This window comes from Dipteris shenzhenensis, chromosome 20 (genome assembly GCF_047967505.1).
Source record: "Dipteris shenzhenensis isolate YYH24624 ecotype China chromosome 20, Dip_SZ_1.0, whole genome shotgun sequence".
NCBI classification, from domain to species: Eukaryota; Viridiplantae; Streptophyta; class Polypodiopsida; order Gleicheniales; family Dipteridaceae; genus Dipteris; species Dipteris shenzhenensis.
Genome location: NC_141615.1, coordinates 37592892 through 37598645, shown reverse-complemented (window position 1 = coordinate 37598645; position 5754 = coordinate 37592892).

The window sequence follows — 5754 nt, the reverse complement described above, 5'->3', positions numbered from 1 at the left end:
CCTTTGGCTATACCTAGTAGTTTCCCTTCCCTTTTTTTTCTTCTTTTTTCCTTCCTCCTCCACCTCTTCCTCCTTTAGCTAGTAGGAGAAGTTCTTTGGTTTTTTTGGGGGGGGTTCATAATCCAGGTGGTGACCTTTTCTTTGGTTTGGACAGAGGAGTTCTCATGGTAGCTCCCCTGACTCACACAACTATTTGGGTTAATTTTTTCCTAGGTGCAATTTGGCCACAAACCTTAAGTCTGCCAGATGGATGGACCTTGATGGCGACAGTCTGCTGCCACAGAATCTAGCCAGGTTGACTTTATAACAGGCCAATTTGGCCACAAACCTTACATCTGACGGATGGCCCTTCATAGGTTGAGAGTGTGTGTTCACCTCCCCACCTATGAGCCCCCACATCAGGACATGGGGAGGATGACCAGCAGCATAGAATGGGTTCAAAGAGATGCCATATGGGTAGAGAACAAGGCTGCAACGGGGGCAGATCGAAGTGAGATGGGAGGGCAGCCACATGGCAGCATGCAGGCTGCCATACAAGAGCTTTGCATGGAAAGGCACAGAACCCTCACTAAGCAATGAGTTGCTGGCTACAGCAGTCCCTATAAGGGCAGCACATAGGGCAGCCAAAAAGGGCTGCCAGGGCATATTTGTAGGCCTAGAAAAGAGTCTGCAACAGGTAGGCAGATGGCATCCTAGGGTCAGCCAGGTTCCCATGGCTTTTTCTCATGAAGGAAAAATCTAAGGTGTTCTGTTGGTTTCAGGAGTTCAAAGCTATGGCTGAGAACCAAACCAATTTTAGAATTGGAACACTCAACTCAGATAGAGGGGGAGAGTACATGTCACATGCATTCCAAGGATTTTTGAAGCAACATCAGATTAAACATCACTTGACATGCCCTTACACACCACAGCAAAATCCACTCCCTGAGAGAAAGAATCGTACTCTCATGGATATGACGAGATGCATGTTGAAATTCAAGAGAGTCTCAAGGGCTTTTTAGGGAGGAGTTGTGACAGCCACTTATATTCAGAACAGATACCCTACCAAAGCTTTGGTTAATGTGACTCCATTTGAGGCTTTGTATGGCTTTAAGCCAAAGGTTAGTCATTTCAGAATTTTTAGCTCAGTGGCATATGCTTTGGTTCCAGATGCACATCGGACAAAGCTTGATGACAAGAATGTCAAATGCATTTTCGTGGGGTATAGCACTGAAAGCAGGGGATTTAGGCTTTATAATCCCGCTACCAGGAAGGTAATAATCAGCAGAGATGTTCTCTTTGCTAAGAATGAGTTCATGCAACCCGCTAGTGCAGACTTGCCACCATACGATGACACCTCTTTGGACATCATCCAGTTTGAGGATGATGAGACGGAGTCTCCTGATGCTTCCCCTTCTACTTCTCATAGTTCAGATGGCTTGCCACATGTTGAGGATGGCTCTCCCTCAAATGTTTCAGATTTGCAGCAAGTGCAATTTGCTACTCTGCTGAAATGTCAATGCCTACTCAACAGCCTAAATCCCTCGCTGTCTGACCTTGTGGGATCCAATGGAAGCCAAGAGCGATCCCCTAAGCTGGCGTGAGGAAGACGAGTGATTTAGTCCAGTTGATCCTAGCCACGGATGCCATACATTATAGCTCAAGTGCTCCCTCTGGACTCACTGTTGTGCCCTCCACCAAAAGTGTCATGTCATCAAGAAACCGAGTCCATTAGCTCCTCCTCTTCGAGGATTGCAATGAGGCCCACCACCTAGGAGCACAAAAATATCTCAAAGCTTTGGCCACAGAGAGAAAAAGAAAAGAATAGAGAGGGTTTATACCTAGATGAATCCAGGAACATTCCCAAACTCATCCTCAAAAAACACAACATAGTGTAGTTTCAAGCTCACGACAGTCACTCATAAGATTGAAAACCATAAACTCCATCATGCATAGCAGGGACTAGCTACTATGACATCCCCACTGACATCATCAGCGCCTAACAGTGGGTGTAGACCACAGTATAAAAATATGCTCACACATACAAATCCACACACCCACACATACTTAGAGCATCCGTTTATACAAAGTCTTCGTACTGAGTTTCTGTCGGCACTCCGGAGGTGAAGGGCTCTCTCTTAGTTCTCGCCCTCTCAGTTCTCCCTCCTAGTCCTCCCTCTCACTTCTCCATATCTCTCTCACTTCAATATTAGTCCCTCTAAATAGAGCACTGGTGGGCCATATCATTGGCCTCACTCCCATGCTAAGCTAGGTTCATGATTGGATCCAAGCTAGTTTGGCCCTAGAGGGTGACCACATTTGGCAAGTCACTATCTATGGGAGAGGAGTTTTTATTCTTTAGTTGAGCTCCCCCGACACCACCCAAGATCTGGTGGAGTAGATTTCTATCTTTCTTGGCTTGCATGTAGTGTATTTCATTCCTTGGTACCATGGTTTCATAGTTGATGACATCACATGCATGGTTTTTAATGAGACTTTTCTTCTTAGGGTTGCTAAAGGGATCTCGACCCATCTTATCCTCCATAAAAAAGGCGAGCTCCAGCAACTTCAATTTTGATAAATGATGGTAGGGTGATTGTTGATACCATTAAGACTTTGTCGGATGAGATCTTTTTCAAGACAGTAGATGGGGGAGATTTCTAGCAAAGGGTTGAGGTTTTTGGGCTATCAAGAAAGTGCCTTTGTTTGTAGATGGGCCACTGGGCAAGGACCTATCCTAGGGAGGCAAGTCAGATGCCCACTTTCTTGTAGCCTTGCCAGGGTCACCAAAAAGAGGACAGTCCATAGCATCTTGCCAGGTAGGAGCAAGAGTCTTAGACACCTTGGGTGTACACTTTGTGGGGGCTGACAATGGGTGGTCCATAATCTTATGAAAGATGGAGTGCACAATGGAGAGCTTACAGATGGGAGAAGAGAGATGGAAGACCACTCGATTGGAGCCAATGCTTAAGGATTGCATTACCTATCACCTTCATAACATGGAAGGCTAAGAATGATCCACACATACAAAGGGGGGTGACCACTCACTAAATAAGAACCCAAGTCCTGATGCACTAATCCAAATCCTATTCTATATCCACATCCACCAATCATATGAATAGAGATTTTAACCCCTCTAATAATTTTGATGTCTAAATCTCAACCACTCCCCCCCGGGAAAAATAATAATAAATACAAACATGATGAAGCATTGTACAATCATCAAGTGATATAAATTGGGAGAAGCCTTTATAAGTATCAAGTTTATTCCAAGGTTTTATTTGAGAAGACATGGTGTTAACTAACAACAAACAACATAAATAGGGTTAAAATAATTCTCAGGTTTGGCACATCTACACACACATTATATGACATCCCCAATCAGCCCCACTCTTGATCTCTCACACAACACAACCCACCTTTTACACTCTATTCACTAAGGGGGTGCATCAAGGACATAGTAATGAAGCTTCACAATGGTCGAGCGAAAGATCACGAGGGTTTATGCACCGAGTTTGTTGCATACAGAATTGATATCCTAGCTCCTATCCTAGCAAAGTTGTTCAATGAAGGAAGCAGTTTGCCTTGGGTTTCCATGCACATGGACTCTCAACACCATCCCTATTTCACAAGACAGGGGATCCCATGAGTCTAAAAAACTATAGGACCATTATGATTGGGCATGCCATGTCCAAGATATATTGGAGGTCAGTCGCTATGTAAAGATCCAGGGACTCAGAGCAATTGGGGTAGGTAGGTTTCTAATGTGATCATGGGACCATGGACCACATACTTACACTTAGGAGTGCCTTAGAGGAGGCTAGAGGGTCTATTGCTGCTTTGTGGATTTCCGCAAAGCCTTTGATATAGTGCCACAAGCACGCCTCATGAGTTGGGTTATGGCCAAGAGATAGTCTAGGCTATTATGGCACTATACAAGAGGGTTTCCGATAGAGTTGGGACGGGTGGTGGATGAGCAGGTGAGATCATGAGCACCATTGGGGTCAACCAAGGCTGCCCACTTTTGCCGACCTTGTTTGGCCCTTATATAGATGAGCTTGAGTCTTTTATGAGGACCCTAGGGGGAGCAGGTTGCTCTCTTGCCGGTTCCTTACTCGAGATTCTATTATATGTTGATGATGTGGTGCACTTATCTTCATCCACTGAGGGGCTTCCGAGACACCTAGATGCTCTACTGGTTTTTTGTGAGTCCCATGACTTGAAGGTCAACCTGGGTAAAACCAAGGTTATGATCTTCCACACCTCCCGAGAAGCTGTATGCAGAGAGCAGTTTACTTTTCACGGGTCACCGATTGAGATTGTCTCATCATACACGTACCTGGGGGTTTTATTTCTGGCCCTATCTACATGATGAGACCGGTGATGCAGGTCCACCTGAGTAGAGGATACACCTCCCTTGCTTGACTGGAGAGACAATGCTTCCACTTGCATTTCTAGGATCCACGGACCAAGGTTCTCCTTTTCGACTCGTTGGTCCAACCTGCAGGCATGTATGACAACCCTTGCTGGGGGCCAGGCCTATTTGATATAGAGTGGACTCGAGTGGAGAGATTACACGTTCTCTTGTTATCACGGATGATCCGCAATAAGCTATTTGCTCCCCATCTGATCATTTAGGCTAAGTTTGGGGCATCTCCATTGCAGTTAGATTCCAGACTATCACTTATCTATGACTCCTATACTGTAGGGTGACATAGACTACCTTGGATGGTGCTATCCTCTTCTAAGGTATTAGTAGCTCAGGGTGATCAGAGATGCTGGTACGCACACATATGTAGATGGTTCGAGAGACTGGTTTTCCATATAGATAGAGGTTGCCACTCTTCCAATATAGCGTTGATGCTCCATTTGTCCCGTTTTGGGGCAACGTGTTCAACCCAATCACCCGAGAGAATCTTTTACAGTTACACATATTCAGGACCTGGTTGGCACATACAGAGCTTCCTGTGAAGCTCAACTTCTATAGGGACCACTACTTATGCATCTCTGAGGAGGGTTCATTATCCTGCCAGGATACACTCAGATCCACCTACCACACTCACTTAGTATTGCCATTGGGTAGTTTTGTGTGTCATCGCATCGACTCAATATCGAGAGTGGATTAGCAGAGGGGATCCCCAGAGAGAGTCGTATTTGTATACTATGTGAGGGACATGAGGTTGAGTTAGAGGAGCCTACTGAGTCCACTACGAGATCCATGGATGATACCACTGCCTTTCAAGAGATGGCTTCGGGCCCCTTTCCAGACTTCTCTCATACCCAGAGCAGAGGTGCCTTGCCGCTTTCATTCATGAGGTGGTTCGACATAGAAAGCGTCTACCAAATCACACAGAGACAGGGATGGGAGGCCTTATCTGACCCATCTCAGAGTGTGATCACAGAGTTCTTCCAGCCAAAGCATGTTACCCCCCTAAAAGAGAGGCAAAGATCCTGAGATTGAGATGTGACACATTCGACAAAGGACAGATGCATAGATCTTGCTAGCTGACATGTCATCATGTTTAGACCTAAGATACGATCAACAAGGGTTACTATGGCGCTTGTCAAGCGAAGAGCAGCTGCCAGGAGGGGATAACGGACTACTCCTTTGGACACTAGACAGTGATCTATCATGGACTTGTTGCCTACACTACCTAGTCTGTCACCAAGCGTATCTTGACGTTTTATGCCATGTGTGTACTGCATTGTATTGTATCGGATTAAATTATATATGTTATGATGATGATGCTAGTGAGGACTATAACTATGGTGGCA